Here is a 7,065-nt window from a genome sequence, read left to right as displayed (position 1 = left end):
CACAGGAATACCATGCAAGTGTAGAACCAAAAACCACGATGTCCTTCTGGGATACGTCAAGAAAAGCCAGGCTGGGGAAAAAGAGAAAGAAAAACCCAGTGGAACTGAAGTCACTGCGTACCCAGACTGGTTCAGACTCACAGGGGACCGGGCCAAGAATCCACACTGCCAAAAAGAACCAGCCACACTTGGGTTGACAGGGTCACCGTTTTTATTTTAGAAAGCATGCTGGACCAAACAGGCCAGAGCCTTCTTCCTCCCTGCTTGAGGAAAACTGACTCAATTCCATGTTCACCCAGCCTGCCGGGGAGTTAAGCCAGGGTTCACTGGTCACTGGTTCCTTCCAGAGCCTGCAGGAGAAAAGAGCTCATGTAAAGCACAGTTCAAATAGTCTCAACAAAGGCACAGAAGGAAGAGAAAGGCACGCTGGACGCTGGTGCCTCACGCCTGTCACGAGGCTGAGGGCACGGTGCAAAGCCAGCTCAGGCAGGAGAAGTGCATGAAATTTTTGGCTCCAATGAAGCCACAAAAAGCTGGAAGTGGTGCTGTGGCTCAAATGGTAGAGTGTTAGTAAGCCTTGAGCAAAAGAAGCTCAGAGACAGCACCCAGGTCTTGAGTTCCAGACGGAACTAGAACCCAAAAAATAAATTAAAAAATGGAATTAAAAAATAAGGGAGGGGAGGAGGGAGGATGGGAGCATGGGCTGGTGGTAGAGAGCTTGCCTAGCATACGTCAAGCCCTGGGTTCAATTCCTCAGTACCACATACACAGAAAAAGCCAGGAGTGGTGCTGTGGCTCAAGTGGTAGAGTGCCAGCCTTAAGCAAAAGACTCTCAGGGACTGCACCCAGGCCTTGAGCTCAAGCCCCAGGACTGGCAAAAAAAAAAAAGCAACAAACAACAAGAAGCATCTTGAAGTCAAATTCAACCTAAGGATTCGGGTGCAATGCTGTTCTTGACGGCTTGTGTGACTTACCAAGAAAGAGTCGCCTGGCCTCCATTTCTGCCCCGTGGATCATTCTTTTGTCCCAGGGAGATGCCACACAGGAAGCTAGAAGTCGTGCATCTGTTATCACCTACCAGTTTATTTCACTGCTGTAAGCAGAAAAACATATAGGAAAATTTCCTGCTTACTATCAGGATTAGATGAATTAGCTTTTGACATTTCATTATTGCACGTGGGCATCAACTTTTTCATCTTTGCCCCAAATCTCCTTTCCACACCGCCCCCCTCCAAAATCAGGTTTAAAAAAAAAAACCCAGTCAGAGAAAATCCAAACAACATATGGTCACGCAGAGGTAGGAAACATTAACACAGAGGAGAGAAAGATACGGGTGCAGGGCCCGGTGGCTCACGCCTGTCACCCCCGTTACTCGGGAGGCTGAGATCTGAGGATCATGGTTCAAAGTCAGCCCGGACACTAAAGACCTTGAGACTCTCTAATTAAATCATTAGAAAGTGGGAAGTGGGGCTGCAGCTCAAGGGATAGGGCAGTAGCCTTGAGCTGAAGAGCTCAGGGACAGTGCCCAGGCCCAGAGTTGAAGCCCCATGGCCCACAAAAGAAAAAAAAGAAAAGAGAAAGATATGGGCACAAAGGGGTTGCCATCTTTTCTGTTCTTTCTGAGGTTCCATCTTTACCTAGCGCTATCATCAAAAAAATCAATGCACTGAACTTGGGAAAAAAAAAAAAAAAAGAAAGAAAAAGAAATCAAGACATCATCATTAAGCAGTGTAGAACTCCTGCAAATCTGAAGTCCAAAGAACTTAGGGAGATACAGCAATTTAAAAGAGAATTCACAGGCCGGGAGTTTGGCCTAATGGTAGAGTACTTGCCTAGCATACACAAAGCCCCTTGAGAAAGCCCAAGGACAATGCCCAGGACCTGAGTTCAGTCCCCAAGACTAGCATAAAAGAGAGAATTTACTTATTGAAACTAAGGGTATTCGGTTGTTTTCCTGCTTAAATTTTCAATGTTCTGCTTACATTTTCAATGTTCTGCTTATTGCCCAGTGACTCTGAATGCATTAAAATATGATTGCATGTATGAACTACATTTTAAATAGGGTCGTGTTTGCATGCCCATAAAAGCAACGGATATTTTCTTTCTTTTTGGCCAAAGAGGTTCATTAAGTCCTTTCAAATTAAAAAAATCAAAAAAGGATGGACCACAAATATAATTTTCTAGAACTATACATACAGACACTGGGGGGAAGGGAGGTGGCAAATTAACAGCAGGTATCCAAATAGGCGTTCCTATTTGGATTTCCTGCTTGTTTAAAATCCAAGTTTTTACTTCGATCCCTGGTTGGATTTTGCTCCTGCCCTGTGTTTCCATATTATGAATTCCAACCTGATATTGAGAAAATGGTACGGATCAACTGTTATGAAAACAGCCAAAGCTTCTTCGTGTTTTGCTCTCCTGTGCTCTCTTCTCCCCCAGATTAATAGGTACCATTTACCAAATTTAAACACAAAACACCTCAGGAAATAATTAAGACACACTGACAATCGCATGCAAAGGTGACCCACAGTGACACTGCAAAGTCGTTTCGTCATGCCCTGCCCTTTGACCTCTGCATAATAGGGTCCGCAGGCGCAGATGCTACTGCTGCCAGGCGCATGCAGGGCTCACAGGTGCTTCTGGGAACTGGGGTATGGGGCTGTCTGCCTGAGACCTACAAAAGTACACCCCCTCTTCTCAGGTTCCCAAACACCACAATTGCAGCCAGGTAGATGGCGCCAGGCTCATCGAGGGGGGAGCTTTAGGACTGGCTCCCATCCCAGAGTGCAGGGGAAAGACTTTATTCCTCCAGGATAAGTCATGTAGGAAGCTACATAAATTTCACTTTTTTACAATGAGAATTAGCCCCGCCCCTCCCCTCAAAAAAGAAGGGGGAGATGAGGGAAGGGGGAGGGGGATAGGTCTCTGCTGCAGAGCTGCAACCTTAGGAGACTGGAGGGAGGAGGAGGGAGGGAAGAAAAAACAAGGCAGAGCAGACAAAGGGAGGATCGCTTTCCAACGCGCCAACTACTCAAATGGCCTCCTATTCCAGTCCCGCCATTTCATGGGATGATCTTGGTGAATCTGCTTAACTATGACGGACTGGAAAACTCTCCTGTTATCTGTTCCCAGCTGTAAGTACACTGTGATTTTCTAATCATCTCAAATTGCTCCGTTTTGTCTCTTCGTCAAGGTGGGGGGGGAGTAAAGGACTGGGCTGACGTTCTAAAGCAATTCTGCTTTCACCTTGCCTCCCCCCGACAATGGACCACCAGAGCCTTTCACTAAGGCGGGTCCTCACCACAGTGTGTAAGGAAATAGAGACAGACAGACAGACAAATAAACAGGGGAGAGATGTAAGCCTCAAGCCTATTTTACCTTTCCACAATCTCTAGTTTTCCATATCTGTCAATTCCTACTTGATGTCTTTATACTGTGAGCTCCCGGTGTATTCCGAATACCAACCCCTGAAAAACTAAAGCCAGAGCAGCACGACAGAAGAAACAAACAGACCCAAAGCAAAAAGCCACCCCCCAAAGTCAGTTGGTAAATATATATATATATATTTGTGTATATACATGCATATATATATATACAAATACATATGCATATGAAAATGGGAACCATCTACAGGGTTAAAAAAACAAAACCCCACCCCCAAATTCTGATTTCAATCAATTCCAATTTATCCCCAAAACTCAAATATTTATCAGATTTTTATTAGGCATATTTGAATCATTCCTACCCCCCAGCCCCCCTCCCACCAAAAAATGAGAATTAGGACAAGCTGTGGTTGATTGTTAAAGCACAGACAAGGAGACCTGAGAAAATAAAAGGTCAGGCAGTGATGGAAAAGAATGAAATTAATTACCTGTAGGTGGACTGGCTGGGCCTGATCCAAAGCGTAGAATTTATCATTCACCAGGCAGCTGGCCTTATTGGGGGAGAGGGGATTAGGACACTGAACCCGAAAGCTCCCATTACTTCTGTCTCATCAGCAGGAAGGGGGAAGAAGAAAACTCTTTTTTCCCCCTCTGGGTAATTTTTGGTATGTGTTTGGTTTGATTTTATTTTTTGGCTCCTGAAAAGGCTGGCAGAGAACAGTAACATTACACTCAGTTAGAAGAACATTCTTATAGGAAATAGGTCTCAAAAAAAAAATCGCGAAACATTTAAGGAATTGTTAAAGTCAAACGTTCATTAGGACAGGGAAAAAAAAAGCAATGGAGTTAAAGAAAGCCAACTCCAAAGATATGGTTTAAAAAAAAAAAAACAGGAATGCAAATAAAATCCCCCCCTCCACACACACACACACACACACACACACACACACACACACACACACACACACACAAATAGTAACAATAAATAAATCCAAATAAAAGTAAAACATTTCAAATGAAACCTGGAATACTAGAAGATTCCAACAGCAGATTTCTGTCCACTACTGAAACATTCTACACTCCAAGCTCCAAAGGAACCTAAATCGCATTTTAATCAAAACTTTTGCTTATTTTTTTTTAAAAAAAACAGGAAGATAAAAAAAAGAAAGCAGTGAACCTGGTTATAAATCCTGCAATATATTACATTTAAAACAATCCTCGTACAACAGAAATACATTTTAAATCAACTTGTTTGAACAAATGAGCAAATAAAAACAACAGCAGCAGAGGATTTACCTGTCTGCGAACCTACATTTTTCTTAGAAGGGAATCGTGTCTCACCAGCCAAATAGCCCAGAAACCTTCTCAAAACAAAACCAAACAAAACTGCAAGCCAGGAGAAACACAGGACACAAGGGTTGATAGCACAATGTCTCTGACCCTGAGCCCTGCCAACCCCAAATCTGGGGTTCTCTGAATGAGAACTGGTTCTTGAGATCATGTGGAGTCTGTGGCTTTTCTCAGTGTCTTTGCTTGCCGTCTTTCTCAGAGTCTGATAAAAGCACTGGACAAAAGCCAGGATCAAATATCCCAGGGTATTTTTCTCAGGAAAGCACACTCAGAAAGATCTCAAAGTTCACTGGGAGGAAAACCAACAAAAAACAAAAACCCAGCAGGCATGGCCAAATCAATTAATGGGCATTAAAAAAAAAAAAAACTACTAAAAATGGTCAAGTTCAAATGGATAGATTAATCAAAGTCCAGTTTTCATCATGGGTAACAGAAAAACAGTATCAGAAAGACTTACTGTAATAATACAATTATCCATACAATTTTAACATACAAAAAAGGGTTACAGTTCATTCAGCTTTTGGCATCATCGTTACACAGATTTGATTGAAAGAAAAAAACACATCGGATCTCGTCACTGTAACAGTTATACAAGTAATGAAGACGATTAGAAGTTCACACACACGCACGCACGCACAATCACTTTAGTATCTAAGGTGAGTTTCAAGTTCTTTCAGAAGTGTCTCCTCTTTACCTTATGCAAGAGAGTTCACAAGAGACGCCCTGCGTGCTCAGCCCTCTGTAGGTATCGCGGGTGGGCTGTGGCGGCCCACTAGTATGGTGCAGAGTGCACAGCGATGTGAGAACTACAGGTGACATCCCTCCAGGGGTACAAAGAGGGCCACAGTGATGTTTTTCCCGGGGCCCAGCCAACCAAGAGGGGGTCCGGGTCCTTCTGGAATTGAACAACTGCATGGATGCGTGTGTGTTCTAGAGAATGGTCACAAACCATGTATGGGCCACGGGGCTTCCCTGACTTCTTTATACCAGATCGATGTCCCCACCGACAGGTGATGTCTGGGAAAACGTACCCAAGTATCTCTCTGTGAATGCTTAGAGGTAGGTGAGAGTCCATTTCTTTCAGGTGGGATTATTTCTTCTGGGTGACATGAGAACAGCTCACAAATGACTACGCTACTTGGTAACAGTCAACCTTTCACTCCGTTTTTAATATTATTTCATTCTATGGGGAGGAGGGGGAGAGAACCACGTTTGATTACATTCTGTTGGAAGGGGGGGGAGGAGCACTGTACAATGGAGCATAACCAGAACACTCTGGCAGAGCTACTTAATACTGATCGTTTATTTTGCCCTCCAAGTCTCTCTAGCAGTGTCTGAAATTACGTGTGCGGTCCGGGGGGCCTGGGGGGAGAGGATGAGTGGATCAGTAGGAAAGCAAAGGTGGGCTAGGCCCATAGGAGCTATGGGGGGCTGGCGGCGGTGGTGGCGGCGGGCGTGGCTTGCTGTTATGTCTCTGTGGTAAATTCCACTTGACCCTAAAGACCCCTCGAGCCCCACCATGGGGCCGGGGGTGTCACTGGTACCCCAAGGGTATTAAAGGTGGGGGGGAGGGGCTTTTGAGGAATTGAGAAAGTAGAGGAATAGAAAGAGTGGTCCATCTCAAAGGCTGAGACTCGAGAGGACCCCAGAGGGAAAAAAAAAAAAGGGTCCCCCCCATCCCATCCCCAAAGATCCATGTGTCAAGAAAAACATGCCATCTCCATAGCACTAAACAAAAGCACGTGGCCTGGAATAAATCATACCGAAACAATCTAGAAGCAAAGGAAAAATAACAATGCATACACACATACACATACACACACACACACACACACACACACACACACACACACACACACAAAGGCCTACCCCGCTGAAGAGTCTATGTTACTAAAACAACCCAGGTTTCAAAATCAAGAGAAAAATGAAAACTGTGTTTCCCGTCATGCTTCATTCTCTAGAATCCATCCTTCCCGCTAGGCTGGTAGACAGAAGAAAAGCTGAACACAGACACATGCAGGCGTGCAATCAACGTGAAAAAAGGAAGCTCAAGGGGGGACGCTGGCACTAGAAACCACTTCCAGGCCATCGTTAAGAACTGAAAAAGAATTTGCTGTGCCTCTTCAAAATGACTTTTCCTCATCCTCTCAGCCTTTAAAATGTCCAATCCACCACAAGGAGGGGAATTAAAAAAAAAAAAATCTTTTTAAAAGGAAAAGAAAAGGTTTTTGTTTTTGTTCTTTAACAAGTACAGGTTTCAAACAATGTCATGTCAACCAACTTTTGGCCAGTTAAAAAATGCAGGCATGGAACAGGGAAATGTGAAGGCCAG

The 7,065-nt window shown here is 44.2% G+C and overlaps 1 long non-coding RNA gene across 2 annotated transcripts; it reads right to left on the bottom strand.

Moving 5' to 3' along the window:
• Positions 1-209: 209 nt before the first annotated feature.
• On the bottom strand, positions 210-5,364 carry LOC150042049 (uncharacterized). 2 transcript variants are annotated; one of them, XR_016533683.1, is made up of 4 exons: positions 3,872-5,364; positions 3,379-3,475; positions 975-1,093; positions 210-350 (listed from the first exon to the last, which is right to left on the bottom strand). It is a non-coding gene; the product is annotated as an uncharacterized LOC150042049 (long non-coding RNA). The 2 variants fall into 2 exon arrangements; XR_016533682.1 differs by lacking the exon at positions 3,379-3,475.
• Between the last annotated feature and the right edge of the window lie 1,701 nt (positions 5,365-7,065).

This window comes from Megascapheus bottae, chromosome 37 (assembly GCF_031878675.1).
Source record: "Megascapheus bottae isolate mThoBot1 chromosome 37, mThoBot2.hap1, whole genome shotgun sequence".
NCBI classification, from domain to species: domain Eukaryota; kingdom Metazoa; phylum Chordata; class Mammalia; order Rodentia; family Geomyidae; genus Megascapheus; species Megascapheus bottae.
This window is presented reverse-complemented; position numbering and strand designations above follow the sequence as displayed.